Genomic DNA, 18,172 nt, shown 5'->3' with positions numbered 1-18,172 from the left:
TTGCCTTCAGCACAGCAAGATCCGCTTTCTCTGGAAGAACTGGAGTCAGGAAGCGTGGATGAGAGCTGGAGCCCGCAGGCGGCAGCATCATGCCAGCTGGTGAGTCCGTAGGAGGAGAAGGAGTGGTGTTCTCTCTCTGGCTCTGCCTCACATGGACAAATGGTGTCGTCACCTGGTCCCGGTGGAACAATCCTTTAAAAGGTATGTAAGGAAAGTCCTTGGACCCCGTCACCAGGTTATGGTAAAGAGTGAGGACCAGGTGGGACATGGAGTCCAGTTGGCTGCTGCTCAGTTCACGGTTCCTCAAGTTAATGACGACCATCTGAGGAGCAGTGATTGGACTCACCAGCTCAGCTACGAGAAAGCAAAGCATGCGTGTACGTTAATCATGTGATCACACAAATTAAAGCCTGAATTTAAATTGTCCAGACATGGCTTTACATCATCATAAGCTCTTCCACACACAAACAGTAAGAAGCTCCCAGCAGAACTCATTGTTTATGAAAGCCTTCACCTTTTTTGGTAAAAGTTTTCATGCGGTGTAAGGCTGCATGGACTTTCACTGAGGTTTTAATACGCATTCACATTAAGGAGCAATATCTTCATATTAGTTGAGCACCGATATTTTGAGAATAAAGCAGCTACATTTAGGTGAGAAACCTTCCACCACCTCATTGCAGGCACACACTGTTTCAATCTCAAACTCATCCAGCGACTCTGTGAACTTTTAAAACTCCATTCTCCAGCTTTATAAAATTCACAATCTATGAAACTTTCAGGTATAACTCAGCGCCAGCAGCCCAAACATGTCAACTCAAACCCTCTACATGCAAAAACGGCCGCGCGCTGACGTCAACGTCCTCCAACGCTTTACGTCGTTTCCAGGGCGCGTGCATTCAATTGGTTTTTTTTTCCAGCAATTTAAAAAAAAACATGGCGCCATCTTTATAGTGTACTGGCACATGTTAAAATTGATGTTACTCAAGTATGAAACATCTCATCCTAAACGTTAACACTCATGAAGTCCTACTTCCAAACAATAAAAGACAAAAATCTAAGTTGTATTTGTTTGCTAGCACTCTGACATATTAGCCTGCTGCACTCACCATAGCATTGATCTATCACCTCGTCAATGAAAAGGGAGAGCAGGTGCATCTCGCGACTGAAGTTTGTAGAAGTCATTTTGCAAATCCTTCTTGAAGATTTTCAAACGTTGGCTGTAGTTTGAAAAATCCGAGTTTTCACAGCACTAGTGGGAAAAAGCTCCTGTTTGCGCTCAAACGTGAAACCCGAATTCCAATTTTGCCTCCTGCTTTTATACCTGCACTCAAACACGTCATCATCACCATGACTCCCAGTGGCACCGAAAATCAATTTTATTTATTTAAAATAAAGTTCGTCTAATTATCATAGCTTTTTCAAAAATATGTATATTTCTCATTTTGTTTTACTGTTTTATTCATCCTTTATAAAAAATATGTTGCCAAACTTTGTCGTTTTAATTCTTTAAAAAAATCATTAATTCACCAGTTTACAAAAATGAAGATCGATATCTGAAATTTAAATAAATAAATAAATAATTACAATTGATAATGGATTTTTAGCATTAAAGAATAGTTTTTCAATGCGCTTTAAATGTTATCAGAGCCGATGTTGTGCCAAAAAGTGATCGCAGTCCAAAAAGTGATTTACGGTATTGAAACGTTTGTTTGTGTCATGACATTTGTAAACAGTTGATGTTTAAGGTGCAGTTCACGTGGAAGCCAGAGGAGGGTGGTGTTGTGCGCATAATACAAAGTGATGACGAAACCTAAAAGACGGTGTCATGTCTGCTCCCTGAAGCAATCTCATAACAGTTTCAATCTATTTCAAGCCAGTTAGCACATTTCTGTTATGAAGTTTAATAATTTTTTGGCAGTAAACTTTTAAATCCTTTTATTATGAATATCACATTTTCAGATTTTCAAGAGAGACCAGACCAATAGGGCAGCAGAAATCACAAAAATAAATAAATAAATAAGAGTTTTATAAAGATTAAAACAGTAAAAAAAAAAAGAGAGAGACTGGAATGATTATGATGTATAACACAGAATATGTACAATAACAGAGTCATAAACACACCTAGAAAACACGTGATACTTTTTATTTCATCTATAACCTCTGTGCAAATTTTGTTGACTGCAAAGTGTTTATGAATATGTTTTTAAAAGCTGGTTATCTGACTGTCAGTTAATAGCAATTAAAAAGAAATTTTTATTATTCCTAAATGGAAAAAGTCCATTATGAATTTTTGTTATGAATTTCATTTATCAATCCACCTCCTCACTGCTCTTTCCCGGTGCAGCAGCCAGAGCTGGATCAAGCAGCCAGATGGCTTCTGGAGGAAGACTAACTGCAACAAAGGGTCTCTGGGAGGCTGCTCAGGCACAGCAGCTGAAAAATCAAAGATGAAATAAAAACTGGACCTGATCATGGTGCTGCATGAGACAAAAAGTCTAGATGATAAACCAGTGTATGAATTGGTAACACTGCTTATGATGATCATGTTTAGGTGGAAACTAGCGAGCTAACTTACTGCAAAACTCTAACTCAGTTAAATTGAATAAACTCTGTTTTCATGGATGCCTGGATGTTAAACTTAATTGTTAAACCCGGTAAAACAGCAACGCTGATCATTTTATTAAAGATGAAAGAAGTTAGACCGTTTTTAGCTCTCAGTGATCCCTCAGTGTTCGTTTGACTTTGGGACCTGAAATATGGCAGCTTTTCACTTACACATTTTAAACCACTCATTCATAGAAATAGTTTCCAGTCAAAGATCTGGACAGATCCACCAAGTTCACAGTAGTTTTACAATTTTCTGCAGCGCAGAAAAAAAAACCCCTGAAAACATCACACCTCTGAAGTAACACATTGTGATTCATGTACCGTGGGCCAGGGCTGTGGCATCTAATGTCTGGTTGTCAGTGTCCTTTGGAAAAGCAAGTGATTGTCCTAAAATCAGATGTCCCAGCAGATTGATCTAGTTTGCCAACAACATGAGAGGCTGCTCCTACCTGTCCTAGTGAGCTCGGCATAAATCAGTGACCTCTGACCCTGGAAAAGTGTTGTGATTAGTGGAGAGAGGACAGTGACAGACACTTCCTTTGGTAAATCCAATATGACTGAGATGTCGACCACAGTCAGCTGCAGAGCAAACTGCAGCGACTGCATCACCTGAAAAATAATGAAAAACCCTGAAAAAATATACATTTATGTTTTTGGAATTTATGTCTTCTGTTCAAATAATAATATCATCTTGCCTTTTCATGATAATTGTTATGACTCATTGTCTTACTTTTGGTTGCATCCTGTCAGTCCCTGTGATGAACTGAGCGTGACCTCCTCCTTCCTTGGCCATCCCATTGATGAGAGCAGAGCTGGCCCCTTCCCCAATCCCAAAAGAGAAACACCTGCAATACAACAGCTGTTTTTAAGACACACAGGTTTGGTACGCAGCACATGTCATCATCTTTTTGTTGTTTTACCTGTGAGAACCTGAATTCTCAATCACTTCTTTGGTGTTCCCCACCTCTCCATCAGTAAAGACAAACAGCAAAAGAGGAGAGTTTTTTCATCTACACAAGCAAAAGCTCAACTCTTTGGCAGGTATACAAGTATGCTTTCAGTAATCTGTTTTAGCAAGTAAATCAAACATAACCTGGAGTTTTGCAGAAGCATCCAAAGGCAACATGGTGTTTTACAGTGATATCACTTTAAGTCACTGAGATCACATGAATACAACTCACGGGAAGATGTGTTCACAACGAGACCCCAAACTGTAAAATGTTTGAATAGCAGCCCATTGGTAAACTCTTCAACAGGAGCAGAGGACTGTCCTGAAGGGAAGAGGGAAAGATGGTGAGGCCACTGTGTGAGAGGAACGATTTGAGGAAAGATTTGAGGAAATATTTTGTAACTCTAACACCACTTTATGAATACTCTGGCACTGCTGGTGCGAGTATTACTCATATTTTCAGATTGATTCACTACCAACACAAACTCTCCACATGAAGCCATTGAACACATCAGAGACATGAAAAGGACAGAAAAATGTCAAGTTTACAGTTTCCAATATATTCCAATACAATTAAATTCCAGGTTGAAGAACTGGGATCTTGAATTTTTATTTGCAAACTAATGACTTCACTTATTTTTCACTCACCCGGCTCAGCAGAGGCCTGTCCTGCCTCCACCACAGCAGTGGGCTGGTGGGCGTCTTTGTAATAAATCAGCAGTTCAACATCTCTGTCAAACTTGTGTCCTGCAGCCAGCTTGACCTGCACACCACAAACACATTCATATTTATTCCTCAGCAACAAGTAACAACCACACACAGCAGACACATCAGCACTCTACCTACCGTGGCCTGGGTTTGATCAGTGTTGAGGTACTGCAGAGGGTCCAGGGAGCAGTTGGACTCTACTTTATGGATTGGACGAGGAGAGGAGACAGAAGAAACATCACTGGACAACCAAAACTATTTTACAGCTATTTTAGTTTAAAACCATAAAAAGTGACAGAAAAGGAATATGTTTGTTTTTGTAAATATGCTCTTGACTTTTATGATCTATGGATGGTATAATGACAAATATCAGTATAATGAGGAAAACATCATTTTTGCCTCTCTCTTTTTTAAACAAACCTTTAAAGTGATATAAGATTTTATGTCAGCGCGAGTTAGTGAGTGTTAAGTAATTATAAACCTCTTTATGATCTAACTTTTTGGAAAAAATAAGGGAAACTCCACATAACATTTTCTTAATTAGTTAAAACCATTTACTGATATAAAGTCATGACGTTTGGCCAGCTTGAAGATGGAGAGAAAGACACTCTTTTTTTATTAATCCTTTATTTATCCAGGTAAAAAAAATCTCATTGAGATTAAAAATCTCATTTCCAAGAGAGACCTGGCATCATGGCAACAAAAGTCACATACCACATCATCTTCTCGTCCTCACAGGAGAAGTCAGATTCCAGTGAGGTTAAAAAGCTACAGAGAAACAGGTCAGTTCTTAAATCGACGTAATGATGAGTCAGAATGTCAGACATTTAAACTCTTCAGACTTTTAATCAGCTGTTGTGTGAGAGATAAACCCTCCAACCAGAGTTTACACATTGCTAAAACACATTGAATGTTAAGGTGTTGCCATGGTAAAATATCTATAGAGGTCAAAAGTTTGACATTTCAGCTTCACTTTTTATCCAGCCTGTGATTTGGTTTTATTTGAATACAAATTTTGGTAAATGGTTAATTAAGACTGATTATGATGAATTGAAAACTTGAAAAATGTAATTAAATAAAAACACTTATAGACATACATGGTTTGCTCTCCCCTTTAAAGTGCACTTTAGTCTTGTTCATTTTCAGCTGCAAACAAACAGAAATGTGAGTAATAAATATTTCATGATCTAATCTGTGCAGACAAAGAAGTTGCTGGTGTTGTGAGGCTGGTGACAGCCCAACATATGTTTGAGGCATTGGAGCAAACAATTTTAAAAAATGTGGATGCCTCTCTGCCCCAAACTATTGCAGCTCGTTGGAGGCTAATTCCTTCCCGAGCTCCAGCTCCTCCTGGAGCTCCAGCCCCTGCTCGAACTCCAGCTCCTCCTCCAGCTCCAGCTCCTCCTCAAACTCCAGCTCCAGAACAAAGGAAACCTCGAAGGGTTGTTAGACACCCTCCAGAGGTGGACTTTAAAGGGCTTATCATGGGGTACCTCCTGTCAATTGACGAAAAGTTAGGGGAGGAGCTTCAGCCAGTCTCTGATCCTTCAGAGACTCTCCAGCTGAGCCTCAGCTTGCTGAGTCAGGACGACTGGTAAAATGATTTTCTACTGTTATCATTAATTATTTTCAATTTAATGTGAGGATGTGAGTTTTAAAACTATTTGATGTTCCTACAGGAAGAAAAAGAAAGAGGGGTTGCGATACATCCGCACCCTGGTGCGGCATCACCAAGAGGAGTTGGAGTTAAACCTCCGTAGAGTTTGCTTGGGGGTGACACAAGAGGTATACCAGCTGTTTTTCTCTACATCTGTCTTTATGCCACCCTCTTCTGTCCATGTTTGCAAGCGTGCCCTGTCTCATGCATCTTTGTAACAAGTTTGATTTCTAACTGCTGAAATTTCCTCTGATTCTTTAGATTAAAAACAATCGCTCTTGTGTCCTGTGCGGCACTGGACACCGTAATATATTTGTGTGTACACCTCAGAGAGAGGATGGACAAAGAAGCTGAATGGACCTGTGAGAGTTTACTCCAGGTGTTTGTAAGGGCAAATGCCAATATGCTCATTCAGCAGCATGCCAAGGAAGCTCTGACCGCTCTGGTTCACGGTTGCAGCCCGAGTCGCTTTCTAAACAGCCTGGTGACTATGGGTTTGAAGTAAGTTCACACCTGTGAAGAGTATCTGTGACCCCAGCATCACAATCAGATCAGGTGAAAATCAAACACACTGAGTGGATTTGTCTGTGTTTCCTTCCTCAGACATAAGAGCGTTCTCGTGAGAGCTGGTGCCGCACTGGGGCTCCTTATAATCAATAAATTCATGGAAGCAGAGAAAGTTCTGTCTGCAGGACGGATTTTCACCAAATGCTTCCTGTTGGCTGTCAGTGAACTGTGTCAGGATGCTTCCTCTGAAGTCAGGTCAGTGTGAACTTTTAACAATTATAGGCTGATATTTCTATTTTGACTTTCTTTTGATAAATTCTCTGCATTTACTTAGAAACTAATGTGCTGATTAAAAATGCTTCTCTCTGCAGAGCTCATGGAAAGGCCATCCTAAAAGACCTGGTCAAACAGAGGAAATTCAGAAAGATGTGGGAAGAAAGCGTCTCGGATAAATCCCGCTGGGAGGTGGAAAGAAGACTCAGAGACGTATTTCAGAAATAACAGACACAGGTAAGCCACACAGCATACATGAGCAGCCTTCAAATTAATAAACCACTTTGAAGGCTGCTCATTTCTGTGTGGTATTTTCAGAAATTTCCCACATCACGTCTGCTTCAGGTAAGTATATATGTCATTTAAATATTTAATATAACATTCACAGTAATTAAATATTTAAAATGCACAAAAAACACTCACTTATCCACCAACCGGTCGAAGCAGATGGCCGCCCTCCCTGAGCCTGGTTCTGCCAGAGGTTTCTTCCTGTTAAAAGGGAGTTTTTCCTCTCCACGGTCGCTCATAGGGATCAATTGGGTACAATAACTTTGTTGCTTTTTGGTCCGTCACATTGACCAAAAAGCAACATGTTCTTAATAGAGTGGCAAGTGAGTGTTTTACATTTTCCATCTGTGAACGGTAGCTTCTACTGCTCATTTATTGATTTGGCACCAATTTGGCACAAAATAAAGAAAACTTTAAACGACAACAAATGTTCTCGTCTTTCTTCAAGTCATTTTCAATAAACAAATTCAATAAATCAAATTGCATTCAGTTATTCTTGTATTTCCTCGCGTAATTAGTGGCTATCTAGTCAGTAGCCCAAAGTGCAATATGTTAGCTACTAATAATATCTTTGTATTGTTTTTCTTTGGACCGATGCTCACATCGATGCTTCTGTTTGTTGTTGTGGAAAAATAATTTAAACATCGAAACCAAACCGATTTTCTGAGATTTATTTTAAGAAATTTCAAACCTCTGCAAAGGGATCAATAAAGCCGTCGTGTGGATACAATCTTGTCTATTCAGTGGTTGGGAGTGAAGTTCTCACCTTCATGTAGGCACCAGCTTGATAATTAAGTGTGTCAGCAAGACCAGGTATTTAAGGAGCGGCTGTGGCAGCAGCCAAAGTAACTGCTGTTTCCCTTTCAAGCTTCCTAGTTTTTCCTGGAGTTCAGCCTTCAAGTTGATTCTTCCCTCCCTTAATTCAATTTACTTATTTGTAAGCTACATGTATGCTCACTAACAAAGCTAAATGAGCTAAAGCTAACGGTGCTCTTTAAATTTGAAGAAAATCCAGTTCACTTTCTTTTCTCATCAGTCCTCTCGATTGTGTCTTGTAGCAGGTTTTTGGCTTTAACACATCAAAGATCTGATGGGTTGAGTTGGCCATAAGGCTCGTCAAAGTTTAATAGTGGTGGCTTATTGGGAAAAACAGTCCTGACAAAGTCAATCAGCCCCTCCTCCCAAACATTAATGGATGATGCATGCATGAATACTCAGCAAACATCATCTATAAAAAAGGATCTGTATGTTCTGTATGTTCTGAATCACCATAAAGTTGCTAATAGCAAGAACACAACACAGCCGGGGGTCTGCCACTCTTTGTTTATTCAGATCTCTTTTCACACAATACTCTTGTTGCTTCTGAGCCTCTCGTTTTACTAAAGGTTATGATGGAGCAGCAAGACTGAACCAGTGGCTGGATAACATGAGGAGGAAGGAGTGGAGACCTGCACAAACATCATGTCTTTAAAGTGCTCGCTTTAAAACAGAATGCTTTCTAAGAGTGAAAGTTTAAGAAAATCTAACTGTAATATTTAACATGCCTACTCTCCTTTCCCCCTATTTGTACTAATTTAGGGAGCACAGCAGTTGCAGCCATTTTAAGGTTTGTTTTTTGTTTTTTCTCAGGCGAGGTCATCTGTCAGAGGGGCAAGAGGCAATATTTTGGTAAGTACTGACACAGAGGTAAGTGACTCTCCAGGTTTATTAAAGAAGGAATCAGAGTTTGGCAGTGCTGTTAAAAATTCAAAATGATTAAATTTAAAAAATAGAATTTCTTTCATTTCAATATTAGAAAACCAGACTGTTTATATTCAGTGTTATTTATGTCATTTAAATTTAAATGCTCATTTTTGTTTTGTGTGTGTTGTTGACGAGTATTAAGACTAAGACACAGATTATTTTCTGTCCCAAGGAAGGTCGATACGTTGGCCTTTAGCCAAAAGCAGACTCAATAAAAAAAGATATTTTCACGGGAATACAAAGTTTCGTTTGTTACAGGAATCTTAATCACATGAACGTGGGTGAGAAACACTGGCAAGGACTCCAGTGTAACAGAGGGAGAGCTTGGTTAATAATGGGCAGGACACACTGGGAGCAAAGGTGAAGCACAACAACAGATTTTGTTACTTGTCTATGAGCTCCTGGAGTAAACCAATGTGCCAGGTTGGGGAAGTTTCACTCTTGGTGTTTCTAATTTATATGCAATTGACTGAAGCATATACATATTGAATTATTCATAGGACTTTGTACAAAATATAAATGTCTTCCATGTGTTATATTGTGGTTTGATGTTTGCATATGTGGATGTTTTGTTCCTCGTTTGGTTTGCTTCCCCCAGACTTGGGCTATTCCAGATGCTCACCTGAATGATAGAGAATAAAAAGAAGCCAGTTGCTGTTACAGGGGTTGGGTTCTTTGGTGTGTTTTGGTGGGTACACTCATGCTTTCATTAATAAAGATTACTAGATGATAAATATTTTTGCAGCCTCGTGCCATTTTGTTTGAACCTATACGTGACTGCTGGCCAAACTGATATAAATAGTAAGTGAAGTAAATAAACTGCCTGTGGCTTCTCAGGAAGTCCTGCATTTGGGTCCTGTTATTCACTCAAACCTGACAATAACACATCACCCTGTTTTATCCACAACTGTAAATTTTCGGAGACATCCTGTTACATTTACTGAGATCAGCAACAGACTTGCTGAATTCAAACCTCAATAAAAATGTGAAAATGACTCAGCTTTTCCTTCTTTTGTTTTTACAGCATTATGGACTATAAGTTAAAGCAATTAATGATGCAGTGAATGATGGTCAAAGGGTTGATCTTTACACAGAGCACGTCTGTCCCTTTTTATTAGCCCATTACAATTATTCCCCCATCACTTTAAAAAGGCAACAAAACATGCATGAAACATTTCTTCAGAGATGTAATTCAGTTTTAATTATATAGCGCCAAATCAACACAACAGTCACTTCAAGGTGCTTTATATTGTAAGGTAAATACACTAAGTAATACAGAAAAAAAAAACCCCAACAATTGAATGATCCTCTTTGAGCAAGTACCTGGCAACAGTGGGAAATAAAAACTCCCTTTTAACAGGAAGAAAGCTCTGGGAGATCAAGGCTCAGGAAGGGGCAGCCATTTGCCACAACTGGTTAAGGGAGAGCGGAGCAGGACAAAGGAAACACACTGTGGAAGAGAGACAAGTTAGTGTCACAATCTAAATGTTGAAGTTGGTCGACATTTTCAGATCAGACTTATGGTCTTTAAGCCAAGTTTAAAATTTGTTTTGAATGTCCTTGGTGTAGTTATTGATGCCATTTCTTTTTATGACAATCTGTTCTTAAATTGTGTTTTATTTCTCACAAAAGTGAAAAGATTATGGAAGAAAGTCGAGCCAAAGAACAGAGCTGGCTCTTAGACTTTGAGTATAGGAGGCCCTCAGCAGAACTTTTAAAGAGAATAAGAAACACAGAAAACCGTAGATAAGGAGGTGTGCTCTGACAGTGCAGCGCAGCACCCAGAAAGCTATTTGGCATTGGCAGAGAAGACTTAGGAAGTTATTCAGGAGCAAAACCCTGGTACTCAACTTTGCTGCTCAAACCTCAAATATATTGATACTTTTACGCCAATATACAATTTATTTCCAAAATTGTTACAACAAAGAAATAAAAAACCAAACATAGATTTCATAACTTTTTATGCTAATTATTATTTCAATCACTACAAAACAGGCAGTTTTTGAAAATTCAGATGTAACTCTAACTACAGTCATGAATAAGCGAACATGAATGGAGACTATGTGCTGTGTTAAGACGTTCAAGCAGGGCTCTAGAGTGCGACCAATTTGGTCGCAAATACGACCAAATTTTTCAGTGGTGCGACTAAAAAGAAATATTTGGTTGCACCTGTGCGACCAACTGTTTGGGTAGCAAAAAATAAAAAATAAATCTGCAACCTTCCCTGTGGTCAACAACATACACACATTTTGCCCCTATCGTGGACTAAACCAATCAGAGATAGTAAGGGGCGGGACCTCTCTGATTCGCCGTGGTCCAGATGAAGGTGCAGGTGGAAGTGGGAGGAGTAGCTTGAATAAAGCGATATCAATTCATTAAATCCTGAATGACTTTTAAATATAACTGTGTTTTGCCAGAAACGCCAGATTCTCAGATTAAAGCTCACAAAACCATTTCAACAACAACCAAACAGCAAATGAGAGCAGGTACACGGATTCACACAAAGACGTAAACACAGACCCGACGCATCAGAATCAGCTTTGTCTTTCTCGGCTTTCTCACCTGACGGCCTTAGACGGACACGCTGTCGGAGCTCAGCGATTCTGATGCGTCCGGTCTGTGTTTACGTCTTTTTGCGCTGATTCTGAGCTGCAGGTTTTGTCTCTTTCAACCAAAATTCATCGAGCCAGCAGCAAAAGAAGCAGCAAACTGCGCTTCACATTTGATCAATGTCGTCATGAATTTTGCTGTTTTGCTTCCACGACTATTAAAATCACACTCCATGCACAGCTAGCTCTCTCTCTATCTCTCTATATTATATAAATTATTATAAAATTTGTGTGCGCCTAACTTTTGTGCCGGTATGCCTAACTTTTTAAAGTTAGGCGTACTGGTACGCCCATGGCAAAAAGTTAGTCTAGAGCCCTGTCAAGGATCAATCGGTGTCAATTAGCAGAATGAAAGTGTTTCATGGATAAAATTGTAACTCCTGCGAGAGAAACAGAATGACGTTCTGTATAGTTTCATTTCAATTTGGCCATAAAAATATTACTTTTGTTTAGAAGATGGTGTAAACACTGTAAATAGTTATTTTAAAAGTTTTGCTCTATTCACTCCAATTCACTGAGGACCATCTTGAAAATGTCCTGAACTGAAGCCATTTTCCGAACTATAACAGGAAGGGAAAAGACTCTTCTTAGATTGGTTTTGGTGTTTCTGTGTGAAATCAGTAAAAGTATGAACATAATCGCCATCTAGTGGCAGAGAAAAGGAATTAAAACACTTTGTGAATGAGCTGCCACAGCAGTGGTCCAATCTTCTACTGTGTCAGGAGTATTCAGACAATTTTGACATACTTTTTTTCCACAATGGTAAAACCAATATTAGGTACATAATTCATGACAAATAAACATGTAAAAGGGGTTGATGATATAAAACAGCTCTGTATCAAAGGCAGTGTGGAGTAAGCAGACCTGCTTCTGTTCACTCTGAAGATGAAGTTACTTTAAGAAAACCCTCAGAGTCCCAGAGCTTCTTTCTTCACGCTGCAACCCAGCAGGACATTTCCAGCATCCACACACTCTGACACACACGGTGCTAAAAACACAAAACAGATATTAAAATAATGATTGTGGGAGGAAAGCTGTAGAATGAAACAGTTTTTTAAAGCTGTTATTTTATCTGTTACAATCATTGCTAGTACCATTGTGAGCACAGAGCCACGAGGCAGCCTTCATAGCCAGAAGCTCCCACTCGTCCTTTGCATCCATCTTGAAACCATGAAGCCAGATCAGAGCCAGAATGGTGGCCCACACTTCACTGCTGGTCTAATTCCCCAAATCAAAATCAATCAAATAAAACAGACAGAACACACATTTTACTTTCTACAACCAGTAATATTACATATGTTTGTGTACTTCTTTGTCACACGGGGTCACCAAGGTGGGCAGCTCTGCATATTTGATTTGGCAGATTATTACACTGGATGCTCTTCTGATGAAATCCCAAACTGTGATATCATAAATGCTCTAAAATAATGTGCTGACATGTTTTTACAACAACTGATGAGGAAAATAATTTCTGCTGCCGTGTGGTTTCTGGATAATATCAGACGCTGGTGCAGCTCAGTGGGAGGTTAGGAGTGTGATTACCACCAGTGTTTTAGCTTCTGATATGCAGATGTTTATTCTCAGGCTGTGAGGCAGGCCTACGTTTAGTTTGACTTCATTTTATTTGTTTTATGGTGTGTTTTTAATTTTATCATGTGTTTTTGTTCAAATTATAGAATCAAATCTGTTTTATCTCACATCATCATTTTGTGTTAATATTTAAATTGACAGCAGTGCATCTTTTCAGGCTTTGACTTTTCCACCTCCTCGTTGGTCTGTCCCAGTGCAGCAGCCAGAGCTGGATCAAGCAGCCAGCAGCCAGACGCCTCCTGCAGGGAGACTAACTGCAGCAAAGGGTCTCTGGGTGGCTGCTCAGGCACAGCAGCTGGAAAATCTAAGATGCAATAAAAACAAAACCCGATTATGGTGCTAGATGACAAACAGAACTCTACATGATAACTCAGTGCATAAAACACCGCACTGTAAACTATGCAACAGATAAATATTATGTTTTTCACTTGAAAATTACATCTTAAAAATGTAATCATTACATAAGAGCTCCACATCAAACACATTAATCACATCATCTTTGTAGTGAAATAGCTGATGACTCATTAAACGTTTCCATGCAATTTATCCACAGTGAAAAATATCCACTTTGCTGGATCTGAAAATCACGTTTTCCGAGATCAGACGAGAGCGGGCGTGTTCAGTTCACGTGCTGCTCTTTGGCAGTTTTACAGATTTTATTCTGAACATCTTTCTGAAGTGACTGGTTTTTGCTTGTATTCAGCAGAAACTGGAAACTAATCCAACTTGCTGAATGTATTTACACAGTCTTGTTTGCCTCCAGTGCAGTGTCTTTGTCACAAATGTGAGAAACAAATTAAAAGGTGATCATGCCAAAAGGTAGTGAAATTAATACAAAATTGTGAAGGCAAAGTGCCAGAAGAGTAAATACATGGTCACAAACTGTGTATCAGGTAAAATTGTCTAAGTGAGGGTTATGCTTGTGTTTTACTATAACACCATCTAGTGGATATCTAGTGCTCATTGTTCTTTGACAAATACTTTCAAATAGCTTCACAGTGCAAAGCAACCAGAACTGAAGGCAGATACAGTAAAGGCCTCGCAAGGGAGGAAACAACATTTGATATCTATGAGTTCTACACTCCAAACGGTCAATTATTAACAAAAAAACTTGCTTGTTCAATCCAATTTGAGCCTTTGAAAATGGGGGGATTGTATGAAAAAGGCCTAACTCCTGAACGAGCATTTTCAAGGATTTCAAGCACCTGTACCTGTTCAATGTTCACTTGAAAGACCCCCTTATAAAGTACTTCTAGCTGAAATGATGAGGACAAAATCCGTGCTGCTTGTTTGTGAAAAATCTGAAAGTTGTGGCTGTATAGACAAACACAGTGAAAAATTTCTGAAGTCTCAGTGTCTCCCTGTGTGTTGATGCAGAATGTGTGCACACAGAAGACTCAGTGCCAGTTATCAATTTAGTTATTTATTTTTTGCACTGCATTAGATAACATCAAAATAGTGTTTTCAAAAATGACAATAATATTCCCAATTGTGTTATTTTTATGTTGTAATCTTTATGAAAAAACTTAAAAAACAAACAAACAAAAACAAAACACCTACCTCATAATCTTTTGAGTCTGGTATATGGCGGGGCGCTGTGGACACCCAAGTTTGTGAATGCAATAACTCAAGAACGAGACAATGTAGAATTTTTAAATTAATACCATGGTAGCATTTACTAAAAATCTCTGTAAGGTTTAAATCTCAGGGACCTTGACTTCAAGGTCAGAGCTTAACTTTTCTAAAGAAAAGAGGATTTTCCCATTTATAAAACATGTATGTCTACTAGGAGGCTAAAGGTTAGCACTATATTTAAAAAGAGTTACAAACAACAATTAGATGATGCTTAAAGCTGGTTTATTTAATAAACATCCAGTTTATTTCCAATTTGGATCAAATTATGTCTGATTGAAGGACTGATGTAATGGTAAGTTGTCCGCTGCTCCGCTTTGAATATTGGTAAGAACTTGACACAGAGATTACTTAATGGATTTTAAGCAAAATTGTGCCTTAGTTCAAGAACATATTCATCAGTTGTTTTTATGTTTTTAGGCTTTTTTTCCCTTTTCAATTTTCACAAGAATTGCTAGTTCCCCTAGAGTTTTGGCCACCTCAACAATCAAGTGATTCCCTATGAGCAAGCAATGAGCGACAGTGGGAAGGAAAAACTCCCTTCTAAAAGGAAGAAACCTTCGACAGAACCAGGCTCTTAAAGGGACAGCCATCTGTCGCGACTGGTTGGGGTGGGGGGAGTGAAAATTAAAAAAGACAAAAAAGCCAAAGTGATCATTATTGGAGCAGCTTAATTAATTCTTGCAATGTAATCTGCTGTTAATGGCTTTTTACAATCCCTGTTTGTGTTTTTGTCATTTTTGTCCGTGGTTGAAGCAATGCTGGAGATTGATTCTCTATGATCTTTCTGTTTTGAAGGCTGCTGAGAGACCACAAGGTTTGGTCCCCGTTTGCTACTCATGTCAGGGAGAACTCTTAGAGAGGCCAGGACTGAAAAAGGGGTGGTGGAGAACCTCCGAGGGTGTTATGCGCTGGTTTGGATCCAATGCTAACATCTCTTTGATTAGGCTGACAAATACAGTTTGGATTTTTTCCTTGCCCCACATTATACTCAGCATTGGTCCAAGGTCATCGAGGCACTTAAGTGTTATGGATCGAGTGTCGTTGGACTGATAATCTGTTTCATCTTGAAATTGTTTTTCGGTCTTAAATGTCCAGCGTTGTCCGTTGTAGTTGTCTTTTATGAAATAGTTATCAGTGTAAAAGCCAGAGTCTAAAACATGATCTGGTGGCTGTCCCTGGGTCTGTATGATGAATTTCAAAACATCATAATCATTTCTCCCAGGGTAGAAAGGATACCCAGTAGCAAGCTCCACAGCTACCAGCCCCAGGGACCACATGTCTATTGCTTCATTAAATAGACTACCAATCATAACCTCAGGTGCTTTATAACCAACCGTCCCCACACAGTCACCAGGAATCACTGTAGATGCGGGACATGCAATGCCAAAGTCTATAAGTTTGACTTTGATGGGACACTCATAGCGGTCCACAACCATTATGTTTCCAGGTTTGAGGTCAGCATGCACTATTCCCACAGAACCCAGGTGGGACAGGGCATTTGTGAGTTGATGTAAAATTGGCCTGATTTCGCTTATGGGGAGACCCTGGTTTTCCGGGTCCTCTATGTAGTCCCACAGGCTTTGGTCAAGGAGTTCAAAATTTAAGCAGATGCGGTCACCGTCGATGAAAAAGTCGTTCCATTGAACAATGTTGCATCTATCTGCATCCAAGCCTCGCAGCTGCTCCAGGATGAGAATTTCCATTTTTGCCTGTTGGAGAATTTTAGGGTTATTTTTGTTGACTTTAATAGCAACAACTTTGTTGGTTTTTGTATTGCAACATTTGGTTACAATACCAAAGCCCCCTTCTCCAAGGAAACCCTCGACCTCGTAGTGACCTCCCAAAAGGGTCCCTTTAGATATTTCAAGATCATCTATAGAGGAGGATGTGTTGGCTGATGCGTTGACGTATTCTTGTTGAGAAAATTCTTCTGAGTATTGGGAACTGCAGCTGATTTTCTGTGATTCTTCTCTTTTGCAACTAGAAGGCTGCTGAGAGACCACAAGGTTTTGTCCCCCTGTGCTACTCATGTCAGTGCAGGGAGAACTCTTAGAGAGGCCAGGACTGAAAAAGGGGTGGTGGAGAACCTCCGAGGGTGTTATGCGCTGGTTTGGATCCAATGCTAACATCTCTTTGATTAGGCTGACAAATACAGTTTGGATTTTTTCCCTGCCCCACATTATACTCAGCATTAGTCCAAGGTCATCGAGGCACTTAAGTTTTATGGATCGAGTGTCGTTGGACTGATAATCTGTTTCATCTTGAAATTGTCTTTCGGTCTTAAATGTCCAGTGTTGTCCGTTGTAGTTGTCTTTTATGAAATAGTTATCAGTGTAAAAGCCAGAGTCTAAAACATGATCTGGTGGCTGTCCCTGGGTCTGTATGATGAATTTCAAAACATCATAATCATTTCTCCCAGGGTAGAAAGGATACCCAGTAGCAAGCTCCACAGCTACCAGCCCCAGGGACCACATGTCTATTGCTTCATTAAATAGACTACCAATCATAACCTCAGGTGCTTTATAACCAACCGTCCCCACACAGTCACCAGGAATCACTGTAGATGCGGGACATGCAATGCCAAAGTCTATAAGTTTGACTTTGATGGGACACTCATAGCGGTCCACAACCATTATGTTTCCAGGTTTGAGGTCAGCATGCACTATTCCCAAAGAACCCAGGTGGGACAGGGCATTTGTGAGTTGATGTAAAATTGGCCTGATTTCGCTTATGGGGAGACCCTGGTTTTCCGGGTCCTCTATGTAGTCCCACAGGCTTTGGTCAAGGAGTTCAAAATTTAAGCAGATGCGGTCACCGTCGATGAAAAAGTCGTTCCATTGAACAATGTTGCATCTATCTGCATCCAAGCCTCGCAGCTGCTCCAGGATGAGAATTTCCATTTTTGCCTGTTGGAGAATTTTAGGGTTATTTTTGTTGACTTTAATAGCAACAACTTTGTTGGTTTTTGTATTGCAACATTTGGTTACAATACCAAAGCCCCCTTCTCCAAGGAAACCCTCGACCTCGTAGTGACCTCCCAAAAGGGTCCCTTTAGATATTTCAAGATCATCTATAGAGGAGGATGTGTTGGCTGATGCGTTGACGTATTCTTGTTGAGAAAATTCTTCTGAGTATTGGGAACTGCAGCTGATTTTCTGTGATTCTTCTCTTTTGCAACTAGAAGGCTGCTGAGAGACCACAAGGTTTTGTCCCCCTGTGCTACTCATGTCAGTGCAGGGAGAACTCTTAGAGAGGCCAGGATTGAAAAAGGGGTGGTGGAGAACCTCCGAGGGTGTTATGCGCTGGTTTGGATCCAATGCTAACATCTCTTTGATTAGGCTGACAAATACAGTTTGGATTTTTTCCCAGCCCCACATTATACTCAGCATTAGTCCAAGGTCATCGAGGCACTTAAGTTTTATGGATCGAGTGTCGTTGGACTGATAATCTGTTTCATCTTGAAATTGTCTTTCGGTCTTAAATGTCCAGTGTTGTCCGTTGTAGTTGTCTTTTATGAAATAGTTATCAGTGTAAAAGCCAGAGTCTAAAACATGATCTGGTGGCTGTCCCTGGGTCTGTATGATGAATTTCAAAACATCATAATCA

At 39.7% G+C, this 18,172-nt stretch overlaps 1 long non-coding RNA gene across 1 annotated transcript; it reads right to left on the bottom strand.

Moving 5' to 3' along the window:
- Positions 1-3,776: 3,776 nt before the first annotated feature.
- LOC145420090 (uncharacterized) lies at positions 3,777-4,535 on the bottom strand. The gene is made up of 3 exons (XR_013901373.1): positions 4,403-4,535; positions 4,205-4,319; positions 3,777-3,878 (listed from the first exon to the last, which is right to left on the bottom strand). It is a non-coding gene; the product is annotated as an uncharacterized LOC145420090 (long non-coding RNA).
- Positions 4,536-18,172: the final 13,637 nt, after the last annotated feature.

Source organism: Astatotilapia calliptera, chromosome 14, assembly GCF_964374335.1.
Source record: "Astatotilapia calliptera chromosome 14, fAstCal68.1, whole genome shotgun sequence".
In the NCBI taxonomy this organism is placed as follows: Eukaryota; Metazoa; Chordata; class Actinopteri; order Cichliformes; family Cichlidae; genus Astatotilapia; species Astatotilapia calliptera.
Note: the sequence above shows the minus strand (reverse complement) of the source record. Positions and strands in the feature narration are given on the sequence as shown.